The sequence below is a fragment of the Onychostruthus taczanowskii genome, unplaced genomic scaffold (assembly GCF_017590055.1).
Source record: "Onychostruthus taczanowskii isolate IOZ18803 unplaced genomic scaffold, ASM1759005v1 scaffold95, whole genome shotgun sequence".
NCBI lineage: Eukaryota > Metazoa > Chordata > Aves > Passeriformes > Passeridae > Onychostruthus > Onychostruthus taczanowskii.
Window position 1 is genome coordinate 1,954,670 of NW_024507546.1, and position 26,478 is coordinate 1,981,147.

The 26,478-nt window shown below is 40.6% G+C and overlaps 1 protein-coding gene across 2 annotated transcripts in view; it reads right to left on the reverse strand.

The window, feature by feature from the left end:
* LOC121347878 (fatty acyl-CoA reductase 1-like) overlaps nt 1-26,478 on the reverse strand; it is a 114,086-nt gene that overhangs the window by 66,309 nt on the left and 21,299 nt on the right. The gene's annotated exons all lie outside the window — the stretch shown is intronic.

Below are 26,478 nucleotides of genomic sequence, written 5' to 3' on the forward strand. Positions count from 1 at the left end.
TATCTCTGACATCTCCTTGTACTTAGACTAGTTTTGATGAGCTTTTTCTTGCACAACTTTACGCAGGGATGTAATTTCCATAAAGAAGAGGATCAGCCTCTTCAGACGAGTCTTTCAGGCATCATATTCAACGTAATGAACCGGCTTCAACCAAAATTACACTTAATGACAAGCAATAGGTTTTGGAAAAAATGCTACAGACAGCAAGAGTCCTTTAAGACAAAATAATTTTTGGCCACTTTCTGAAAATAAATTTTTCATCTTGGGTGAAAATATCCAATCATACATAAGACAGTTTTCTTTAATCAGGATTCTAGAAGAGTTATAATCAACATGGAACATGCAGAGAAAGAAAGAAGAACTTGTATAGCTGAGGTCAGAAAGAGCAATATAAAGTGATCACAGACTATTTCTGTCTCATCAATTTACTTCCTCAGTCTATTAATTATTCTCTGAGTTTTAAATGGACTGAGCACTGGGGATGCCTGAACAATAAATCTTCATAAAATTATTTTGTTTTTTATATTTTGTCCCAGAATGTATTACAGAGACTCTCCAAAGTAGGCAAGTAATTATAATACATTAAAGTAATTATTTCCAATATGGGTTTTTAGCCTGAAAGCATTTATTGTTTGTTTAATCATCAGAAAATAAATACACACCACGCATGCTAGAAATAGCTGAAATAGTGAGTGACTTGTTTCACATCATACTGACTTAACTCCTGGCTCCTCAGTAACAGCAGGAGATGGTCACTTTGCTCCTTTGACTTCATTTTCTGGGCCAAACTCACAACCAGAGACGTTCCAGTGCAATGGCCAATGTTTCAACAAGGATTAACATGAATTAACTTAGATTTGAGCCTTTGGATTTAAAATATTTCCTGCATTTTCAGTAAGAAGCAACAGTGAATCAGAGCAGAAAATGGCAGTAGTTCGACACTGCACACGATTTGTGACAACAGCGCTGCTGACACAAACAAGCAGAAAGTACCAGCAAGGAGGCACTGAAGTTACATAATGCATTTCCAAAGGTCTTTAGGCACAAAAAGATTTGTGTAGCCTGTGAAGTCAGGGAGATTTTACTGGTGACAGAAAATGAAGCAAAGAGGATGATAAAATGGCTGTTCTACAGAAAAATTAAAAGTTCCTTACAGCTTGTTGAACTTCCACAGTTATTTAACATCACCTAACATCAACAACAAAGATAAAACTCCTCTCATTTAGCTACAGAATTAAAAGGAAGGTCATAATCCACCCTTTGTACAGGCACTGTAGAAGCTAAAGCAGCAAAAAGAAATAAAACCCTGCGATGCAAAGATGGGCACATTTACAGCCAGACTGAACTTCTGATGATAATCCTCTTGGCAAAAGAGATTTTGCTTCAAGCAATTTGCACCAAATATAAATGTTGTTGTTAGACGCCTGAAGGTTAAATCACTTTTCTCCAGCTAATACATTTCAAATAATTTTTTGTTTGCCAACAGTAGCAATTCAAATCCATAACAGCATCCCCAAGTAGCAACATGCAAGGAGAAATTCATTGCTCCCTGAAACCCTTCATGCCTTGAAAAACCACACTAATTTCTCAATCCATTTTAATTTATTGCAGTTAAATCTAAAGAGACACAGACGTGTGACACCATAATTAAGAGGTGGAGACAACAAGCAGCATGCACAGCCGGATCCTGCAAACTGCTGAATGCTACATGACAGGCAAACAGACACGGAAACCTCTGGGAATTGTGGTTGCTGGGCCAAAGACCTGCCCCCAGGACAGATGTGGGCAAAAGCTGAAACTTCCAGATTGCTTAAGCATTACCTACACAGCTTCACAGATGTTCTGACCCTCCCAAGTGGTACAAAGTATTTGACCACCATGAAGAAATAGAGAATAAAAAAGAAAACAGAAGGGCCACTGATGCAACTCAGTGCAGGAGGAGCCTTTTGATTTTTTAGTAAAACCTGTTCAGTCTCACTCAGCCTGTTTTTTCTCCAAAATTAAGGAAAACAGGGCTGCAAACATTTTAGACCTGAGACGAGGCAATGGTGTTGAGGACATACCTACACGTGTCACGTAGGATTTTAAAGAATAAATATTTTTCAGTAGCCCAAATATCAATGTATTCTGCCTCAACCCTATTTAATTATCCACCTGGTAATAAGAACAGCAGCTACCAGAGACTTCAAAGGTGCAGCTTCTGCAGGCTCCTTTCTGCATCACATAGTCCAGCATATGTATCCACTCTCCCTTTTTTTTGAAGCTAGTTGCTGCAAAGCCATTGAGCAGGTTACAGGATCAAAGCATTGATCAGAACTAGAAGGGGGTTTTTTTCACAAGCCAAAGAGCACAACAGCAAGAAAGACCATATATACTGTAAGATACACTGATTTCATCAAAGTTATTGTTACAGTACTACAATTTTATCATTATCGACCACATACATTAATTTTAAGAAGTATTTTGTTGTTGTTCTTGTTTTGATTCTTGGTAGGTTCTGGTTTGCTGCTAGGTTTTTTTTTTGCCGTGCAGTTACTCCTCTCACTCAAGAGCAAAAAGACAAAACTGTGGATTCAGGAGGGAAATGATAACTATAGGTGGAAGAAGCCAAACTAGAAGACCAAAATTATATCCCTCCAAATTAGATTTTCTCACGAACTGCAAGGAAAACTTACCTCTCCTTGGTTTCTGTGGAAAACAGGCACCGCAGCCCGCAGATTTTTCTGCCCTAAGTTCTCCAAGAAACATAAACATTTACCCTTCAGATAAAGGGAGAAGAGCAGGAAGAAGAAACTGAAGAGAATTCCCTGGAGTTAGTGAAAGCTGCATGAAGGAACTTTTCCTCTTCACATCAGCAGCTCTGAATAATGAGGCAGCAGAGAGCTTTGCCGCACTGGGAACCTTTGAAACACACGTCTCCAGAAAGAAGAGACAATAAAATGTCAATAGAAAATGCCTCTTGGCTGGCACACACTGGCACAGTGAAAACTCTTCCTCCTTTTGCACATAAAGGGACCAATTCTTTTCTTTCCCTCTTCTCCAATATTTAGAAGACAAGTTGATGAGAGATGACAAGGCACTTTTACAGAAGTTAAAAAAAACCCAGCACTGAATAAAACATAAGTGCAGCATCAGAAAAGGATGGTCAGACTGTACCAATGTCATCTAATACATTCCCTGTGCACTGAAATTCAAGCAGGGAATCAAAAGAAGAAATTCAATGATGATTTGGTTCCAAACATCTGAGAAAAGTTTAAAGTACTCGAATAATCCTGTTGTAATCAGTGCCAGATTCAAGTTAGTGTACATGTTTGCCTTAATCACAAACTTCCTTCTCACCATTAAGAAGCTCTGCATTCAAAATTTCCATGCTCTTACAGAGAATAAAGGTATTTAATTACTTTTTAATATATTTAACAATATCTTAATTATCTGATAAAGAAAAATATCCACAAAGTTTGCTGCTGGCTCCCCCACCCTTCAATCTCATCCTAGCCTGATCTATAAAATAAAAAACAAATCAAATAAAGAAATCCTTCTTATTTCTAGGGAACCCCACATAGTCCTAGTAAAGTCAACTCATTAAATTTTTAATTACTCATTAAAATGATCTCAAAATTAAATTTTGAGATCATTTTAAACCTGAAAATGAGGTAGGTGTGCTGACTTCAGAGGCCTCAGAAAGCCCAATCCCATGGAACAATCCAATGTCAATCCCTGCAGCCTGTCTGGTGTTAGTGCCTCTGGAGGGACTAGTATGTGCATGCCCTGAAAACTCACAGGACCACACAAAGTTGGCAGATTAGAATAGCTTCATGGACCACAGAGAAGCACCAAAATAAATATGCCTCCTGATTATTCTCTTTTTTAAGCCCTTTCCATTCTTGCAGGGACAGAAAATTGCTACGTGTTAAAATGAAGATATTTAAGACCCATCTAAAGGGAACTATTTATCCAAATCATTTGAGAAAAAAATAACTTTCTACTCAATTTTTCTGAGTAATTTTTTATTTTTCCAAGAAATGATGCTCTCTTTAACTTTTGTATGACCTCATGATCTTGGAGACAAAGCCCACAGTCTGAAGATAGAAATATCAAGCACGCGGTACTAGTTCTGAAGCACTAGCTCCGCCACAAGAAGACGTGCAAAGCAGGCACATTCTATCTTAAACCTCTCTGCTCTGTGTATTTTAAACTTTGATATTCAGAACAAGCCATGTCTCCCTCTCTTAATTAATTTGTGCCAAACAAAATACAGAAGATCTGCATCTTAAGCAAGTTCTCTTAGATCCCTGGATCTCTGCAATCACAGGATCAGTCTGTCCTCAGCCCAAACCCTGGAAATGCTGTGAAAATAAATATTAAGGGACTTGGTGTAGCAACTTAAATTATTACAACTCCCCACTTCTCTGAACAGCAGCCAAAAGGTTCGTGCTGGTGTCACCAACTGAATTACTGTCCACATTCTCCAAGGCTTGTGACACTTGTTGGCTATCCCTCATCTTGGATTTCTTCCTGCTAATCTTAGGTCTAGATAAGAGTCCTATTAGGAAGGGCTGACATGAGGTACACAGAGATTGTCAGGCTGGAAAGTTGCTGCCAAAATACACAGCTCAGTTGGGCAAGGACATAAAAAGTAGCATGTAACCCCACTAGGTTTGCCACAAGAAATAAGTAAGTTTTGTTATTAACTGCCAAAACATATGCTGACCTTGACAGAGTAGTCTTCAACACAGGATACTTGGTGCAATACAGAGACATTAACTAAAATCTGCACACAGATTAGGGCTCTCACTCAACTCCACCTCTTAGGAAAGTAGTAGGTATTAGTATATGGTAGCAGCAACAATATTTTTTCTACAGTTTAATAGCATAAAACAACTTCTCTGTTGTCAAGAGACCAAAGGAAAAACAAAGCAGGAGAGGTGTTTCACTCTGCTCAAAAATTTAGTTCTTGAAATCTCTGTAGCACAAAATGCTATTTTAGGAACAACGTATTTCCCTCCCCCTCCTCCCCTGCCAGTACCAAACAGCCTGAAACTCAGCATATTTGGCTTCCTGAAAATTTTTCCTGGCTGAGTACTCACAGCCTACAAGATCCTCTGTTAAAATTGTTGCCAATTCTCTTTCTTGACCCCTTTCCAACAGGATGAGAAGAGAAAAAAGGTGGCAGTCAGAGAAACAGTAGAACCCAAGTACGCCTGTTTTATCTGAAAGGTTTTTGAAGCCACAGTAAACAGTGCAACAAGGTGGCCTTAATTTGCACTGGAAGCCAGTGTAGGTTTTGGGAGATTGCCACCACATCCATCGTAGCACAACATCCTTCCTCTTTGATCTTATACTGAACGAATGCCAAGAAACCTGGATTTTAACAACTGAATGGCAGAGATGTGCTGCAAGGAAGACAGTCCTTAATGACCAGAAGGGAAAGAAATCATGTCTGGAAATGCAGCATGAGCCTTTTGACAGAAGGAAGTTTAAGCACAGATACAGGAAGGAGATGGTAGGTGATTTGTGCTGGGGGAAAAAAAATCTTGCTTAGATGATACTTACTCAGGAATTATTTGATCTACCTGCAATCTCCAAGAAACACAGGATAAAATGGCTGCTGTCAAGACATACAAACTGAGGGGATGAAGAATAAATACAATAGAGTGATCCCGTGTACCCAGGCTTCAAAGAATACAAAGAGATCCAGTCTAAGGAGTCTGGATGATCCATTTCTTACAAATTAAAGGCAGGCATTTTTGTAGATTTTCAAGCCCTTCAGTAAACCTCAGCATTCAAATTCAGGTTAGAAAGGCACAGTGCTTAGCAGGACAGAAAGAACTTAACAGAAGTATTTCACAGAACAAGTAGAGAATCTTAGAAACAGTGACAGAAGATGAAAACTATTACCTATGACCTAGAAGTCAAATTATGAACTCAAGGAAGAGTAGACAATAGACACCTTTGCACTGCCCGGCTTCCCAGCTGGCTGTGAGATGTCAGGCTTGCCAGGTGCCAAACACTCCATAAAAGCTATAAGCAGCTCTAATCACCATACCAAGCAGCAATGCCCACAGGTGACAATGACATTTTTGTATCATCTTTACAGTACAAAAGAATTTTCTTATAGAAGGTTGATTCTTCCAGATTTAGACTACATGTAGTTTAACTGCGAGACAGAGCCTAGGCCAATTAATTTATTAAATATGTACATTCATAAGCCTTAATTTCAATACCCTTCAGGTCTGACAACAAGCCTAAGACAATCAATTCAGTGTATGCACAGGGGAAACTCATCCCAATCCTCTGCTGCTCTCTTTTATGAAACCCAAAATGCACTATGCTTAAATACAGAGGGTTTGGCAGTAGCTTTAAGGTTTTTTAGAAATTCTTACATTTAGCAACTCAGGCCATGTTGTTCTTGTCCCTTTACATGTGTAGGAAGAAATCTTGTGGGATCATGTTGTGAATTAAATAAACTGGACTGGTTTATGATGTGGCTTGAGAGAGAGCTGCGTCAGCACTGCTGAGGGTGTTGTGAAGTAGCAGTGGGATGAGAGGCAGAGAAAGGAAAGAGCAAGAATTTGCTGGTCCTGTATCACTGCCAAAGCTTTCCCACAGTGAAACACTGGCCTTCCAGCAGGAACATTTCATGCACCTTTTTTCAGCAAGTACTCTAGTGTTAGTATTTGACAATCATAACAGTCTCAGCAACTTTCCCCAGGATTTGCATGATGCCTCAAACAATTTCAGACTATCTCTCCATCTCCTTGTGGATGTTTTGCCAATACTCTGCTAATTCTCCTTCTCCCTTTTCTTTCCCCTTATTTATAGAATCATAACCTTGTTTAGTACAGAAAAGACCTTTAAGTCCAACCTGAAGTTTTGTCTTCTGAATGGGGAAACTTATGGTAGGAACAGATCCTCCATGGCCACAAAGCAAGAAAGAATAAAAGAAATCCCTGACAGCTACCATCAGCCTAAATACATCCCTTCTATGAGAGGGTGACTGCTGATAGTGGAGAAGTGAAGACCAAGGATGACTTGACTGGGAAAATCCCAGCCCAACATTGAAGAGGAGGACTTACAGGACAAGGATTTACGAATATGACTCACCTGAAAAAATCAGCTGTCACCAAACTTTATCTGCAAGCAGTTAGTTTAGTCCGGAAAGTCAGCCAAACTCTCAGGTAACATGGGAACATTTATTGCGGAGTGTGGGGATCAGCTAGCCCCTCCTTTCTGTTTGCCATGAGGGAGGTACTGGGAGGTTTGCAGTAGAAGCCACTAGTTATTAAGAAATAAAACAGCTCTAAGGACACATGCAATCAGGGCACACCGTGTAATCATGATGCACCACAAAACACGCAAAAAGAATTGCAACATCTACGGACAAGTTGACACTATAGGCCAGGTGAGATTTTTGTTTGACAGCTATTTCTGGAAGACATACCCTGCTCTTTCCACAACAGGTTTAGCATTTTTCAATTTCAGCTGAATTGAAAGGTAAGTCACTTTATCACAGAACAACTCCAGCATAGCTCAGGTTTCAGCCTGTGAGAGCAGAACTACTGTGCACACAATATAATCCATTAAGACAATTTGACACTCCTTTCCTAATGCCTAGGAAAAACAGCCCCTTTTCTCCAGAATTTATTTTATCTTTGCTTTCACTGAAATAGCCTATTATGATGCTTTCATGTTCTTCTCCACATATCAGAGCAAACAGATCTCAGGCTGTAAGTCTTCCCTGTACTCTGTCTTAGAGCAAAATCATTCCATTCAGCAAGAAAGGAGAAGAAACCCAAGATAAAAATAAAAATTCCTTTCTCTCCCCATAGAGAATATATTTATCTCAGCTGTATCCAATGTATTTTCTTGAAAAGCATTGTAAAGTCCAAGTGAAAAAATGTATGTTTAACTCATGCAACTTGCCCTCCCACTAACAAAGGACAATACTGACACAGTCAAGACAGACAAGAAGAGCTTGCTGCTCTTACTGTAAGGACCTTAAATAAAAATCCTAAGCAAAAAGGATTTAACTCCCTACTGAAAACAGCCTCCCTTAAATCCCAGGGCGTTGCTGTAGGGAGGAAGGTGGAAGAGAAGGGCATGAAACCCCTTGAAAAGAAAGAACAGTGATCTCTACCCTGTGTCTCTTGCCTGTTGGCATCAGTGCAGGGAATCTCCTTGCTCTGAGACCCAGCAAAGGGCCCTTGTTTCCAAGGAGGCTTCCAAGATCTGCTGGAATGCTAGACCACCCAAACACAGGTGTGGATTGAGGGACCAGCCCTGAGCTTCCTGCACTTCATTACTCCCTACCCACTGAAAACTTCCATTTCCCTTGTAGGAGTCACTTTAGCCCACAGGATAAAAACTAATCAAGTAACAGTTTCATTATCTTTGTAGCATGACATCTCAAATGAGCTAATTGGAGTTTTTTCCTCTGTTATTCTGACTACTAGGGCAGGTGTTTTAGAGACTCAACGAAGAGAGAAATTTGTGTGAGCTCCTATGGAGGTCTTTTCTTCCTGAAAAATTACATAAAGAGCATCCCAATTAAATCCTCTTGCACATGAATAAACATCCCTTTCACAGAAGTATCTGTTGCAGAATAACAGCTGATGGCTGTTGTACAGCCAATGGGTGAAGCACAACTGCTGATCTGGAGATCTTCATGGCAAAGATGAATTAAACATGATCTTTACAAAAGGTTGCATAAATGTCCTGCTTTTCTCTCTCATTATAGAACCTACTTGTCATCTCAATAAGCTTCCAGAAACAATGTATTTTACTTTCCCTTTTCTACCCAGAACAGCACGTGTTTGCCTTTGAGAGCACACACCACCCTCCTCCTTTCGTACACATGACATGACAACGTTCCCCCTTTGTCACAACCTACAATCCATTATCACTATCAGCTGTGCCTCTTGACAGGCTGTATCTCCCAACAGAGACACCCTCATGCAAAATCCTGGCATGTGCTGTTCCTCCACTCTGCCAGTGCCCTCTGGATGCAGAGCTGGAGGTGCATCAATGTCACTCCTGAGGGCAAAATGCTTGGTCAGTGATCCCAGCTCAACAGTGATCAATGCAGAGATCTCTGAATTGCCATTCCCAGGACTCATTCAAAGTGGTGGGGGAACACAAAATGTCAGAATTGGTCCTTAAAAAAAACCCACACCATCCTTTTGAAAAACAAGATTTGTCACAACCATCCATTCCAGCACAGAAATTAGAATTTTATTTTTTTTTATTCCTATCCAACATAAAGATAAATGCTGAACTTAGGAGAATTCCCTGAGGGAAGGAAACACCAACTTTTAAATCAGGAATGGTTATTCCTCCTCCTCATTTCTTCTCAATCAGAGCTTGCTATGTCTTCTACTATTAAACTGTTTCTCATTTATCCTTCCCAGTCAAATCTTTTTGTATAAGCCGTTTTTTAAAAACTCTCACAGATTTGCTGATTTCATCAGAGCGAGATGAGGCACGGAATTACAGTCCTCCCTCACAGGGAAGCATCACAATACCTTTGCCTAAACACATGAAACTATATTGGGCTCATCTCCATTTCATATTTCAGCATCTTGGAGGCTTCTCCTGCCTGTTCACCACAGAGTAGCACCTGCCTTTTTCTCAGCCGTCCCTGCTCCTCACCATCATGCCACAAAGGTGGGCTTCATTTTATTACCTTCTGTGAATCCTTAATTTCTTCGGACTGCCTGTGTAAAAAGCAAAAATTGTCTTAGGCTACTCATAAAACCCATTCTGTCAGAGTGGGACATCACCAGTTACATAGGCTGGAGAATCTTAGGGCAGGACATGCTTCAGGCACTGCACTCTCATGGCACTGCACAATCACGGAAGGAAAAGTAGTCAGAGCTGCAAAGAGATTAAGGTAGAAGTCTTCACCTTGGAAGTAAAAAAAAAAAACAACCCATCCAACCAAACCTTCACAAGCTTTTTAAAACCACTTCAGGTTTCCTGCAACTTGAAGGCCAAATGAGACTCTCCATTTTTCAAGCTGCTTTAGATCAACTCCACATGGAAATCTCTGTATTTAAAACACAACATTTTAAATGGTGTATTTTTATACAGTATGTGAAAGTACTTGAAATAGGTCTTATCTTTCTAATTATCACTCTTTAGTTTTTTCTCCATTTTGCCTTCTCCTTCGCTTTGTTTATGTTTATTTGGCAAATCACATCCTATACACCAGTATAATGAAACCTCTGAAAAAATCTGGTGAAGTAACAGCTAGTTTTTACCCACTTAGAGGGGAATAAGTTATTATTTGCAAAAATGCCAAACACTGATGCATGGGATGTCAGAAAACCAGTGTTCCATCAGTTAGTTCTTTTTTTTGCTGCTATCTTACCTAAGTCCTGATGTTCATTCACAAGTATTTGGATAGAAACTGTAACTTCAGTACAGGAAACTCTCTTAATTTCCGCTACATCTGTGTAGAAAATATAAATTTGTAAGTCTGCACTCTAGACTTCTCAGGTGTCTGTGTCTCATAGGGGAATCTGATGGAGAAAAGTGTTACTCTGGTACAGAAATCTTCCTGTGTGGAGTGTGGCACTGGTTGGGAAGCATCCAAAGGACCTGACTGAATTTGTTGATGTCATTGGAAATAAACAATCTGGTATTTTGGGAATGCCATGGAGACTGAGAGCAGACCCATGGACAATAAAAGGCATATGTCAAGACCATCTTCAGGATGGCAAGGAGAAAAAAACTTCCAGAGGTGGAAGATGAACCATTCTGTATTTCTAGAATTCTGTGTTTTGTATTATCCTATAACCACATTTTATACCACTTTTTATTCGAAAAAGACAAGGAAGAAGAAAACAAACACATAAAAGGGGAGAGGGGAGCTGAAGTTTAGTTAATTTCTGGGCTGGCATTCAGTTGTGCTTGCTGTAAATGGTATGCTGGCCTCTGGCAAGTATCTCCAAATACAGGCCTTAAAAATAGACTTCATTACCACTAATGAAGATGATAAAAAAAAATAAAACTCAATACAAATAATCCTGTAGCTTAGGCAAAAACAACTTAGACATTATAGACAGACATAAATACAGATAATTTTTCCATGTAGCTAATTTTTCCAAGCTAAATAAAGAACTCTATTCAGAAAGAAATAAAAATACTTACAAAACCACTGAGTTTCACAGAGTTATGCAACTTCTCTATAGTATTGTTTTGGTTTTGGGGTTTTTTTGGTGTGATTACTAATCAAACACCTGGATTCTGAGTATGACAATTTCTGGTTTTGAACAATAGATTACCATGGAGCCAATAATTATTTTGGCCAGAAAGGCTTTCCTGAGATGTTTCAAGTCTCCTGCCTCAACCTGCTCCCCAGGAAACAATTCCTTTTCATTGAGGGAACACTGTCTGCTTAATGACAACCAAAACCAAATGCTTTTATCTTTCCCATATTGGGAAAGCCTCCAAATAGCTACTGAATGACTAAAACCAGGGAGTGTCCAAGCAGGGAGACAGATCCAGAAAAAAAGGCTTTGTCTCTGCTTTCTAGAAGCCACAGCCTGTGAGCTGTCCTTTTACCCTGGGAGCAGATTTTTACACCTTTCTTTTCTTTTATCAGAATGAAAACCCCAAACATAGTCTTACTACTCCAGTGGTATTTCCATGAAGGTTTCCATGGGAAGCTGGAATGAGCAGCGGTTCTGTTCCATGCACAGCCAAGTGCTCTTCCTGCTTGCCTGCTGCTGTCACTCAAGGCCAATAATGTGCACAGTGCAAATTTAAAAAAAAAAAAAAAAAAAAAAAAAAAAAAAAAAAAAAAAAAACAAAAAAAAAAACACCAAAAAAAAAACCAGCAAAAAAACAATGGAAAGAGACTCTGACTCTCCTTGTTGGACACCCCTCTTTCTGCCCACTGAAAATATGAGGAGGAAGAAGTATTTGCCCTTTGAGGTCTCAGATGCAAGAGCAGAGTGACTACATAATACTACTTTACTGTTACTGACACTAGCCTCAAAAAGGGCCAAAAAGTGAAAAGAGTACAAAAAGCAAGAAATAAATCAGCACCTAGAGCAGAGAAATTTTTAGACATGAATGAGTGTTTCAGATATCATATAAGTAAAAGAAAATGTTCAATTGAAGATGTTCTGGTGTGTGAACAAAACAAAAGCAAAAAGGTATTGGTCAGGAAGTTGTTTTTTGAGAGGGTGTCTTGAGAAGTTCTTTAAGGGAAAATATTTTCCTGACCACCAAAAGATAAATAAATTTTGTCTTTGTTTTGTTAAATATTTATTACTTGTCTTCATCACTCTCTGTCTTTCCATGATGCTTGTGCTGCTCTTTTTCTCCTTTTCTGCAGATCTCTTTCCTTCTCCTCTGAGTGCTTTTTCCCTTAGCTCTGAAATATTTCACTTTTTAAAGAAATATAGATGATCTGCTGCTTTCCTAGAGCATTCTCAGAGGCAGCTGTAAAGGACTTTCAAGGTAATGCTGCTGCCTGGGTCATCTACCTGACCTAGCTTTTTCTACTTTTGTTCATTAAAGTCAAACCAGAAAAGACGTAACATTTAAAAGCCCTGTAAAGTGGGAAACCTGCATGGCTAAACTTAGAATTCTTGGATTCTCTCAGAAGACTGCAGAGAAATGGTACCATAATATAGTTGCCTGAATAGCTATGGTGGATTTGAATTAATTTACTTAAAAACTCAGCACCTTTGCTGCTGAGTTATTTCATATCACCCTGCACCTTTTGATTTTTACTCTCAGATTTGAATTAATTTACTTAAAAACGTATGAAATGCACCTTTGCTGCTGAGTTATTTCATATCACCCTGCACCTTTTGATTTTTACTCTCTGACTTTCTCATATAAAAGCACAGTTAAGGAATAAGGGAAGGTATGTCCATCTACTTTCAGAACTGCTGAAGGTGCAGGACAGCTGGTAGCATTTATTCCAATATCAACTGCAATAATTAATTTAACTTCATGATAGGGTTTTTTGTTCAAGAATGGCCTCTGGTAGACTAGACCAAACAGCGACTGAAACTGAACTATATTTCTAGTCATTGCACTCCTTCTGGACAACCTTTCACAAAGTCAAATCGAAAAAAGCTTTACGATTTTTACTAACTTCTCCCACATATTATTCTTTTCTAATCTAAGCCATACATAGCTGTTTCCAGCTCACTGCATCATTGTAAGGTAGAGAAATAGTGCTGTATTAAATTTAGATTTCTTAATCTAACAAAAGAATAAGGAATTTGATCAAAAGAGACAGAAATCACATGGGGAAAAAAGGAGCAGAAAAGATCTGCTCTGGTGGATTTCATTCTTCTATAGTGCTCATTCAGTGTCTAGTAATTCAGGCTGGAATGTGGATGCATCTGGGTTTGGGTGCATTCCCTCTGACGTAACAGGAACACTGTAAAGCAAGAAACTTCTAACAAACCATATGCAAAACAATTTTAGTTGCTGCCCAGTTATGAGAAAAACCTTGTTCTTAGCTGCTCAAAGAAACTGAAAACAGCTGTTGGAGTTGCTGAAGATGCTGAGTAATTGTTGAGTGAAGTTGTTATGGCAATTGACAAAATCAGATTGCATCCTGCAGGCTGGAGCTGTGGCAGGGAGGTTTAGGCTGGATATCAGGAAAAGTTTCTTCCCCCAGAGGGTGCTGGGGCACTGAACAGGCTCCTCAGGGAATGGTCACAGCCCCAAGGCTCCCAGAGCTCCAGGAGCATTTGGACAACGCTCCAGGCACAGGTGGGATTGTTGGGGTGGCTGTGAAGGGCCAGGAGTTGGACTGGATGGTCCTTGTGGGTCCCTTCCAACTCCTGATATTCTACAACTCTAAGGTTCTAAGGAGGGATTCCAGAGAAAACTGAAGGAGGAACAAATCTGGAGTGAGAAGCAGAGGACAAGGCATTGTTGTCGGAGCAGTTTAACACACCAGCTGCATCCTCCAGGGAGCTGTGAACAGAGTGTGCCGAAGGTCACGTGGCAAGAGGAGAGGAGAGGAGAGGGTGACTATGAGTTCAGCCAGAGCTTGCTGAGGACTAAAAGCAGCTTGTGGGTTAAGGGAGGACAAGTAAAGGCACTGACCTCTGAGAAGTCTTCAGAAAAGAAAAGCTATTTTCTGTGCTCTTGAAATACTGATTTTCTAATTGTACCAGTATAACCAGTTAAAGAGCCTGTCCTGCAAAGTTAATAACCTCAAAGGATATCATTAAGCACCCCACTTCTAAGCATGTTAGATCACTCTGGAGGCAGGAAAATGGAACAGGGTGATAGCATGACTCATGACTTTCCACAATTAGGTATGACAATGCTGTATGTGGCTCTTGTAGAGGCTGAGACTCATGTAGCCTCCTTCTTCCAAATCCAAAACTGAAAGAGCCAAAATTGCCAGCACAGCTGCACACTGTGTGAACTGGTTTATCCATTCTTTCCCCAAAACCACAGTTAGTTTTAGACAGGTAACAACAAAAATCACTGTTAAAGTGCAACCTACACTTCATCATCATCTGAAACAGGATTTCCTCACCTATTCTGGTTAACGTGCCACAGACAGAATTACGCTTCAAGCCATCTTTAAAAAAGCCTTACCTGCAGCTCTTCCTACCCAAAGAGGCTCTTGGTACTCCCAGCTGGTACACAAACAGACTGCATCTAACTTAAGAGTGGCAAAATAAAAATCTGTATATCTTAATATTAAAGGACACTGACATCAGAATGATGTTTCCTTCAAATCACTCACACAGCATCAAATCTGTTCTTAGGCTGCCTCTCTCTCCAGTGAGGGACAATGGGATGAACCTGGCTGAGTGCTGGGAAGAGAAGCTTGCTGTACAGAATTAAGCAGTGATACTGCATTAAGTCCAGGGAGGGGGCAGGAAGTATGGAAGGGTGAGGAACACAGGATACATGCTGGGGAGACACATAACAGACAAAGTGGTTAACAGCATTCACCTGGAAACTAGATTAATTAGATTTAAAAAGCCTGACATTTACTGCCAGTGAAGCTGCTGTGGAGGCACCAAACTCCTCCCAGAACTAAGCTACAGGCAGGTATAGGAACACTTCTGATTCAATCAGTCCAACTAATCCAAGCCTAGACTTACAGTCCTTCTAATTCACAAGTCATAAAGGCATCTAGTTAGAAACAGAATTTGCTGGATGACCACTGGCAGAACCTGCAAAAGTCTCAGACTGTCTTCACTTGCTCTGAGAAACCAGGCTTCTTCTCTGTCACCAAGCATATACTAAAAATACTGGGTTTAATCTTTTGGCACTGTTAAGGGAGCATTTTTTCTTTAAGGCTCGGTTCATTTATGGTTTTATATGGGAACAGTTAAGTAGGGAGCTCTCTGAAAATCCTGATACAATATAAATATTTAATCCTTAAGTAAACCCATTGGACCTTGCTCCTCTGTTCTCAAGCTTTGAATCTACCAAACATTGCAACAGAAATTACGAAGTTCTACTGTAATTCCTAAGAAAACAAAGGAGCTCCTCCACAGGCCAGGTGTGTAGCAAGCACATTTGAAGACAACAATACACACTGACACAAGCAGAGGTTACACCCACACACAGACACTCGTGGGACTCAGGGGATGAGAGCTGGAGTCAGAATTCATTGCCAAGGTTTGGGTGGCAACAGCATGTTTAAGTCAGTGAAGTATTGATTTTACAACTACTTTCAGACATACAAAAAAAAGTCAGCTTTTAAAGAAATACTTCAAATGTTGTAAAGCTTAAAAATTGACTTATTATTTCATAGTGTTGCAATATTTACCATTTCAATGTCATCTGGGCATATATTCTCAATCTTCCATTGAACTTTTCTACTCCAAACATCACTACAAAGTAAAATACTCATAACTTCATTAAAATAATCTTCTTGCTGTGCCTAGAAAGGGATAGAATTAGGATAAAATCCTATGAAATGCCTATCACTTTTAATTATTTCATAGCTGCGTGTTTTTTGTATATTTCATTTATTAAATCAGAACAGTAAAAGTTACTTTATAAAGTTTTCCATTCTCAAAATATATTGATTTCTCTTACATAAAAGTCAGAGCTATTAAACACAGTGATCTGATGTACTCTCCATTCAGAGGAGCTTTCCAAACTTGTTTGTGCAAAGGAACATGTGTTCAGGCAGGGCAGCTTTCCAAATTTGCTCATCTATCTGGCTGCCCTAACAGCTACGTTGCCATCCGCCACCTGCCACCAAAGCTGTAAATGATAAGGAAGTTCATGAGGGAAAGTAGTTCTTATCTTACAGTCACTCATGGACAATTCTCAGCAGTAACTGCAAATATTAGCAATGCTTTCTTTCCCAGTCCCAGATGGCAGAAGACACAAAACCCGAAAAATCCTGGCTCCGATGCAGACACTGGCGAAGGACTGCTCCTTCCAACAGAAGGGAGGATTCAGGCCCTAACTCCAAGCAACCTGACCACCCTGTCACCATCAGAGACACCTCCTTGTTTTATCAAAACAACCTGGAGAAAAAGGGTGTGGATTTGCCTATTTTCAACTACAATAGTCATCTAACTGGGAGACGACTTGAAATCTTTGTTGCCCAAGACATCTTACGTGTTATGGACGGTGCCATTTTCTTCTCTTCAAGAGAATGAGGTAACACCCTCATCTCCCGCCCTGGTCCAGGGGCCTTCTCTCCATGCAAATCTTTGACTGTTCCTGTCAGAGGATGCACTTGTTTTGCCGAGCACCAGCTGCACTCTTCAGAAATCTGACGTAACCAGAAGTGAATTACAGCCACTCTCTGTCATGAATCTCTGCAATCCCTCCCAGAGCAGGGTAAGGCACGTCCCTCATCACTGCATGGGAGTGACCATCATGTTGACCACTCGTCACCGGCCAGTTTTAAAATCTTTCACACAAATACAAATTAATTAAATCTGTCCCCTTGCTGCTGGCAGCCCTGCCTCCTCTGACTGCATACCTGTAACCTTCCTGCTTCTCTCCCAACTATTAGGCCTTTTTTACCTGCTTCAGCTCAAAATGTGGTGGGGTGTGGAGCAGAAGTAGCAGGAAACACCCAGGAGTCCTGGGTAACTGGAGAGCTAAGAAGGAAAGCACAAAGCTCTCTGGCAGTGAACAATGAATATTCAAAAATATTTCTAGATTACAGGAAGAAAGGAAAAAAGAGAGATGAAAGCTGACCTTGCTTCTTCAACTGAATCAGCAGATTGCAGCTAGAGAGGAGGGGCATGTTTGTTTTCAAAACAATAAAATGCAACAAGCACACATGACTCTGCAACTACCATTCTTAACAGCCCTCTTCACACAATGCTCTTCTGTCACACACTACAACTAGATCCTTTGTTTTTACTAATAAAAAACCAAAACACCAGTGTAAGAAAACAACTAACCAATCCCCAAAAAGATCCCTTCTTCCCAAAACAAAACAAAAAAGCCCGAAGGCAATCCCAGTATTGTCAGTACTCTAAAGACATGATACACTCACCAGAGGAAAACAGATAGAGATGTGTTTACCAAACCCATTTACCTGTAGCATCCAAACCACCAGTCAAGGAGAGAACATCCTGAAATCACCCTGAAGCAGCAGAGGACTGCAGGGATAACCTGGTCTAGCTGTGATCAAGCTGCTTCCAGCACCAGGAGTGCTAAAATCCCCTCCAAACAACACTGCTTCTCAATTAATTAACACTGCTCGTTTAATTCATGTGCCAGCTGACACTCTGGATGTCCCTTTGAAGCTCTCAGCTCACACCATGCCGCTGTGCTGCCAGACTAAGGTGCCTCACAGACGTGCCCTTAGCTGACACAACCTCTTAGCCCTCTTTTTTTTAACATCTCCATCTAACAGCAATCTCCTTGCACAAGGGAAAGACAGCATCAGCAAAAGCAACAGGCTGGGAGCAAACTCATCCTGCTGCCTGCCCCAAGCCAAGCAGAGCAGTGGATTTGAATGCTGGGGCACGCATTTTGGATCTGCATGAAGAAGAACCCCAGGTGGCAAGCAAATAGATGTGACTTGAAAGAGAGAACACAAATACAAGTACGTGCAACATTTAGGGCTGTAGAAGACTTAGAGCTGTGAGCAGTACCTTCCTATTTTGACCATTTTACATTCAGGGAAACAGGTCTTTGCAACATGGAGACAATTCCTCTTCCTCACCAGAAAGACTTAATTTTTAACTAGTCAACCATATTTTGACTAGATGAAGCTGTTATAGTATGAAGGGTTCAAATCAGAATTCGTGCCTTGGTCATTTCCTGTGCCTACCTGTTGATGGTCAGCTTGCCCTATTCACCAGCAACACCAAAGAGCAGAGTTCTGTAAAGACAACTTTAAGAAACCATTAACACACACAAAAAAACCACCCCAAAACTTGTCAAATTCGGCCAGGAACTTGTCAAGCCAATGTGGGGGGAATGTTTCCTCCTCTCTGCATTGTCAGAACATATTCTGCCAGCAATCCAGAGAAAGCTTAAATAACAAAACTACTTTTTGCTTTGTCATGACTTAGTTTGAATCAATGTTCTGATGAGGAAGAGTGTGTGACTACAGGAGTAAATTCTGTCTACTCTAAGACCTTCCACATGGGTACCATGGCAATGAGACAGCAACCCAAGATTCTCCCAAGGAGAACAAATGCAGCTTGGTTAGGGGAAATGCAACCAGGAGAAAAAACCGAATCCATAGCATTAATATTATTAGAAATTGCCAAACAACAGAGTTTTACTCAGTGCTGGGCCACAAAGGGTTTTGAAAAACATGTCATTTCCTTTCTCAAAGTCTACGATATTTTCAAATTAATCTATTAGAATTTTGGTGGTTTTCTCATAACAAAATGCAAGGTAGAAGGCTTGTTTCATTTCTGGAATATACATTTAGGAGGAGTTTTCCTATGCTAAAGGCTGCATTCCAGTTGGCAGCAGTGTGAGAAGTTAGTGTGTTAAGCCTAAGATAATGTCTACTGCATTATCAAGGGCATGGTGACAAAAGGCAGTAAAGCTTATCATTACAGGTCAGCCCTCATCCTGAGCTGTTCCCAACTTGATCCACCTGGAATCAGGTATCTCAGCTATTATATCTAATCTAGATGGATACAATCTGATTTTGGTTAGAGGCTGAAGTGCTTTGTACCCACTGCAAATTGATACTTCACCAAAACTGACTTAGGACCTTCTTCCTAGTTTGATTCCTTTAACAGGAACCAGCGCCCTCCTGACAAGAGAGCAGGAGGAAACCCAAGCAAAAGTGAGAGGGGGATGAAGTTTTGCAAGAAAAAAGGGTGTAGGAGCAGGAAGGCATCTGTGATGCACTCTCTAATGAAACATCACTGAGGTGCAGGAAGTGAGACATATGCTCCAATTCCCAGCTGGCTGACAAACATGTTTCCAGCCCTGAGGCTGCGGACTGTTTCAAAAGCAGCTGGCTGGCAATACAGGAAGCTCTCCTCAGGTGAGGAGAATTTTTCCAGGACTGACCAAAGACTAGAACTGATGCTCCTTATTACCTGCTGGGAAGAGTCAGGTCTACAGTCTTCATTTAATGCAAAACCTGGGTGATATATTTACTAGAGCAGCCACATCATTGTTCTGGTGTGGAAGGAAGACAGTCCAACACGTACTGCTCCCACAAGACTTGTTATCTGCTCCTCAAGCAGAAACTGAGAGGCAAACCAGAGAAAATCTTAGTCACAAGCTCACTTGCAAATCCAAGACAAATAAGCAACAGAATCATCTCTCTGTCAAATGAACAGATATATGTCATAAGTTTAGTACTTCAGGGTGATGAGCAGACTTTCAAAAGGATAGAGAATCATAACTGTTTTGTTTCAAAATTTAGAAAGTGAAACAGCTTTGCTTCAAGTACTATCACTTTGGTTTATCACTTGGGGAGAGGTGGGCTGACAACCTGAACAGTTAAACCAGAACAGTTTGCCTCCTCAAATTCACAGGCCAGTAATTTTTCCTCTCTAATTTTTCAGAGAGCACTGAATTCTAATGGCAAATAATCTTCATCCAACAACTGCACCTTCACCTGTGTAATCTGCCCAGACACAGTCTGTTTTCTTTCATGTTTCAAAATACTGTAGAAAACCAACTAGTCCTTGCTTAGGAAAGAAAAAGAGAATTTCTAGAAGACGCTTCTTTTTGTTCTGCCCAGCTCCCACCTGCACCGCAGACAAAATTCAGGAGCAGAACTGGGGAAGCTGGCCCAGAATGAGGGATGGAAATGTTTCCAGCCATCAGCATCTGAGTTGCAATGTGCTCCCCTCCTCTTCACCAGATGGGTGTGAAAAATCAAAACATGAATTAACTGCTCAGGTTCTAGCTTCTCTCTCCCAATCCACAAAGGAATGCAGCCTCTTCATTTATCTCCAGGCTTTTCTTACCTGCCAGTGCATGTGTTGTGGTGTAGCAAGGTGGAGGACTCTTAATAAATGCATTATTATCTGCAATCTTTACAAAATGCTATCAAGAACAGGCCTCTCCCTTTCTGTATCTCCTGTGTTAATGAAACATTTTGTTAAACAATGGAAAATTTAGAAACTATACAACTGCTTGTGCTATTTCAGCTTCTTGGAATAACAAGCTTATATTACATATGTGCCTTCAACACTAGTTTAAGACCACAGAGAATCAAAGATGCAACAATTTCAATAATAATTTTAAAAACGCTCTTGATTCCACAAATATTATTCTTAAGTATCATTACCACAGCCTCAGTGACATTTCCCGTTGGACATAAGGCAACCAGAGAAAAGAAAGACAAGACTCCCCTCCACTGGAACAAGATGAAGTGTTACAGGTACCTATCTACAGACAATTTGCCTTTTATGCTGCAGCCTGTGACTGTGCACACCACAGAAGAAACTGATTTTTCATTTATCTTTCACTGACAGAGCTGTTGAAAGATTAACTATCTTCTCCCAATTGTTGTATTGTTCAAATTCTCTTAGCCTCCTACAAGAAAGGCTAGAAGAATTGGGATTGTTCAGCCAGGAGAAGAGAAGGCTTTGGGGTGACCTCAGTGGAACCCTCTGGTATCTGAAGGAGATGGCAGGATACTGACAAGGGCCTGGAGTGACAGGACAAAGGGGAGTGGCTTCAAAATGACAGAGAAGAAGTTTAGATTAGACTGTAAGAAAAAATTCTTCCCTGTGGGGGTGATGAGGTGCTGGAAGAGAAGCTGAGTCTGCCCCATCCCTGGAAACGTTCAAGGCCAGGTTGGTGGGGCTTGGAGAACCTGGGACAGTAGAAGGCATCCCTGCCCATGGCAGTGGATTAGAACAAGATGATCTTTAAGGTCTTTTCTAACCAAAACCATTCTATGATTCTTTGATTCCATATCCAGTATCTGGGAAGCATCTGCTGAGCAAAGCAGATGGCTGGCTAGAGGCCCTCAGAATATTACAACAGTTCTCCCAACAGCGTTCTCCTCACTTGGCATTACAGGATTCCACAACCTGTATTTGGTAACAAGAGCTGCAGGAAGGAGGGGCTGCTGAAGGCAGGTTCCTTGGTTGCATTGCTTCTCCATGCCATCACACCTTCGACACAAACCTGGCTGAACCCTTCACATTACATGAGCAAGGGAATGATTGTGACACTGCCGTCAAAAGCTCCAGAGAGGCACAGAGGGTACTCCAGAGCTCACCTGCAGTTCACATAACTTAGTTTGGTCTGCACATATCCTGCAGTCTTTGTTACATCCTCCATTGTTTCACAGTTGCCCCAAATTAGGGTGGGAACTTTGCCTTATCATGGGTGTGTGCTGCTGCACCTACAGGATGTGGATAGACAGAATGGCAATTTTTTTTCCCAAGCAATCCCAAAGTGGGCTGAGTTGGAACAAGATGATCTTTAGGGTCTTTTCTAACCAAAACCATTCTATGATTCTTTGATTCCATATCCAGTATCTGGGAAGCATCTGCTGAGCAAAGCAGATGGCTGGCTAGAGGCCCTCAGAATATTACAACAGTTCTCCCAACAGCGTTCTCCTCACTTGGCATTACAGGATTCCACAACCTGTATTTGGTAACAAGAGCTGCAGGAAGGAGGGGCTGCTGAAGGCAGGTTCCTTGGTTGCATTGCTTCTCCATGCCATCACACCTTCGACACAAACCTGGCTGAACCCTTCACATTACATGAGCAAGGGAATGATTGTGACACTGCCGTCAAAAGCTCCAGAGAGGCACAGAGGGTACTCCAGAGCTCACCTGCAGTTCACATAACTTAGTTTGGTCTGCACATATCCTGCAGTCTTTGTTACATCCTCCATTGTTTCACAGTTGCCCCAAATTAGGTTAGGAACTTTGCCTTATCATGGGTGTGTGCTGCTGCACCTACAGGATGTGGATAGACAGAATGGCAATTTTTTTTCCCAAGCAATCCCAAAGTGGGCTGAGTCCATGCATCACCATCTTTTTAATGTAGTTTGTAGTGCACTGCCCAGTGCAGACATCCTTGTCTTGCTGGGGTGCAAGGATGAGCAATTTCTTTCTGACAGCTGCATCCAGATCACTTTCTCTCTTCATGGAAAAGCAGGATAAACCCCTGCATCACACAAGGATTGTAGTTTCTGTTCAAGACCTGCCTTGGGACTCTTGCCTCAAGGAACAGCTGTAACCCTCACCTACTCCAGCAGGTCTCTGTACTGCAGAATTCACTTGGCAAAAGGAAGGCACTGTGGCATGGAAAATGCAAGCAACCAGTACACCAAAGCTGCAGAATACCATTTTGAGGCCAATACAATGGCTGTGATGATAGCAGCTGATAAAACAAGAGTGGTAAAACCATGCGTAGCAACCAGTGATTCTTATGCAAGGGCAGAGGATGATGAGATGAAGTGTTTATCACTTTGTTATTGCTGTTGCCTGACATCAAGAGGGGAAAAAAGGGTGGAAGAATATATTACAGGTATCTGATACAAGATGCATAGCCCTTCCCACCTTACAGCCCCAACAAACCTAATTTTTAATTACAGTCTTACTACTAGATTGATCAGATTGCAGAGCAAAAAGAGTCAGCAGGCAGAGGTTTTTATACTAACACATATCTACTGATATTTTAAGAAAAAAACACAGAGAAAACAAGAGGAAAAATGTCAACTAAATGCACAGTATTCATTAAACATAAATGTGCTTTTTCTAAATGAGGACCTTTGACTTGTAGGTCTTTCTTGGATGAAACAGAAACAACGTACAGCTCCAACCTTGCTGCTACTAAATTTTTCAGTGATTTCAGAAGTTCCCCTTAGTATTCCTACAGTTTGGTATTCTGTAGGCATTTGGGCTTCAGTGCCTAACAAATGGAGATAACTGAGAATCAGGTAATTTGCTTTGTGTGATTTAAGGCTGCAATTTCTTTATAGGTACATTTATAGGAGTGAAACTATCCCTTCCAGGGGTGAAAAGGTGCAAGTCTCAGTCTAAGAACCCATACAAATCTAAAAAACAAGGAGGTCACATCATGGCTGGCAGAAAACAACAACCTAATTTTTATCAGAGAAACAGTGTTTTCCATTCTAATCTATTACTCTATTTCAGAAAGTTTACCTGCTTGGTTGAGAAAGCTATAGAAAACCCTGGTTTCCAATTCATATCATTAAATTGCAGCCATAGGCCCAGAACTCATTATTTAAGTCTGCATCAACATAAAGCAATGAAACAGCTCTTGACCAAAAAAAGCCCAACTGTTTAAAGCAGTACCTGGAAGGAAGGAAGTTTTGACAGCGAAAGAATGCATTTATGCATATCTGGAAGAAAATATATTCCAGTTAGTTCTACTTAACATATTATGGCAAGAACAATAATTTATGTATGGCAGTTTTGTAATTAGTTATGTCTACCTATCTGACACACCCAGTGTGACACAGTATCATATGAACTTTTATAATAAGCTATCTGGGGGAATATCATGCATGTATTTGCAATATTCTTTTGCTGATAGGAAAACATGCATGGAAATGAAAAATCTGTTTCAATATTTGCTATTACAAAATTTTAAAAGAGGCAGAAGCTAGCAATCTACAGTATATCATTTTCTGCTTATTTTAGGATATTGGAGTGGAGGGGGAAGCAAAGGAAAAATTTTCTGTAGATCTCATTTATGGAAAATGAGGCATTACATAAAAGGCCAATCACAGCAGAATTCCTTCTATTTCTCAGATACCTTGAAATGCTGCCAGAAAGTCACATTAAGAGTTATTTTTAAGAACGATTTATTACTTGTTAAAAACTGCTAATTAAGCTTCCTACTCTTCCATGGTATTTCTATGAAACATCTTTAAACAGCATTGAGCAATGCCTCCAGCTATCCCTGTCTGGCTGCTTTTTTAGCTTTCATCTTTCATGCTCCTGTGGAAAAGGAACTTAGTTTATCCCCAAAGTTTAAAAAGCCCCCACTCCTTTTCCCTTCCCGCAGATGGACAGGTGATGGAAACAGTTAAATTCTTACCATCTCCAGCTCATGGATTTGTTAGGTGCACATACTGCACGCGAATGACAGTAAAACTCCAGGTAGTAGCATTTGACCTACAAAATCAGTGGCTTTGAAGCAAGAAGAGCCAGGAAAGGGGCAGCTGCTCAGTTTTCTCTGCTAGAAATCACTCTTTGCATAGCTTATAATAAAGCTGTTCTCAGCCTGACACTATCAAACTAGCAGGCAACAAACACTATTCTTTCCGGACACCTCTCTTCTGGTTTCCTGCCACTGATCCAGGTCCCTGATTGTGGCCACAGACACAGAGACTCCTGTGGGGGTCTATAAATCACTACCAAAATCTGCAGGTTGAAGAGACAGAGAGAGACATATTGTAATACAGGTAATATACTGGAATGTCCACAATAATATTGTAATTTCCACAAATCAAAAAAGGTTCAGAAACACTGCTTATGCCAATTCTACCAATTTACTGCTTGGGAAAGGAAGGGGTTCACACTGTGCACCACACCAGGTGCTGAGACTGGAAGGCAGGGAGAGTAACATCAGGTCCCAGGCTGAAGGTTTTACAGATGCTGGTACCTTCTGCTGCTTTTCATGCCATCCTAGCTTGGGGCAGTATGAAACACATAAAACTGTCAGTAAATTGAGTAGATGACAAATCTTGGTACTTATCTGAATTTTCCATGTCTTTGCCCTTAGGTTTGATGCTGTAATTCAAGACTGCTCTCATGTTACCACACCTACATACTCTTATCTAAACCTAGCCTCCCCCTTTGAAGCATGTCGGCATTTATCAACAAATAAAAAAGAAAATACTCTAATTTTTTGATATTGGTAGATACACAGCTTAAAGAAAAATATAAAATCAATCAGAGTTCAAGATGAAAGAGAAACTCCCAGAAAGCCAAACAAATAGCTACCATTAAATATAAACACAGTAATCATTTATGCTCTCTGAGAGAGAGGTCACAACAACTCTGATGTATCAGTACCACTGAGACATAAGATGAAGTTCCTGTGGTGCTCCTGTTACAAGGGGTCTACTTCTCTTTGAGTCTGTCATGCTGGGATGCTGCATACACATTAAGAACTATTGCTTTCCACCAGAAAGGTAAAATATCATGTCTGCTAGAAGTCAAGGCAGTTATTACCGCATAATGCTTGGTTAAAAAAAAAATAATTCCTTTTCTTCTTTCCTTTTCCTTTCTGCGGTGAAAACTCTTCAAATTACGGTAAAAGAAGGCATTCTTGTTCATCTTTCCTTATGCTTATCAGTACAAACAAGATAATCCCTTAGTAAATAAAATGTTTCAGGAAACACGTGACATACAAAAAATATGGAACAAACCCAAATGAAAAAAGGTGTATACACCTTTTCTAGTTTATTCACCTTTGACTTTGCAGCAAGTACATTTCCATCCCTGAGATCTGCTAGAGGGCAGAACGTGTGGGAGGATAATGGGACAATTAAAGTTCTATCGTGATTTCAAAAAAGAGAGACAAAGCAGTATGCATGAAAGAAGACAAAAGTAGTAAGTCAGCCTGAACAGAAAGTCATGATTGTACTGTGGTTAAGAGGTACATTTACCACTAATTCCAAAGATCATTAATTTTAACAACTGTTCAACTGTGCCAAATACCTTTAAGAAAAGGTTAGTGCCCTGGCAGGGATGTAAAAAAATTCCACCTTCCATCCTCTTACAGATGTTAGACAAATCAGGAAAGAGGTGCTTATCTTACATGCAGAACACATACACAACTCACAGAATGGTCTGGGTTGGAAGAAAGCCTATCTCATTCCGATCCCCTGCCATGGGCAGGGACGCCTTCCACAGGTTGCTCAGAGCCCCATCCAGCCTGGTCTTGGACACTTCCAGGGATGGGGCAGCCACAGCTTCTCTGAGCAACCTGTATCAGGGCCTCCCCACCCTCACAGGGAAGAATTTCTTCCTGATATCCAATCTAAACCTGCTCTCTGTCAGTGTGAAGCCATTGCCCCTTGTCCTGTCACTCCAGGCCCTTGTCAAGAGTCTCTCTCCATCTCTC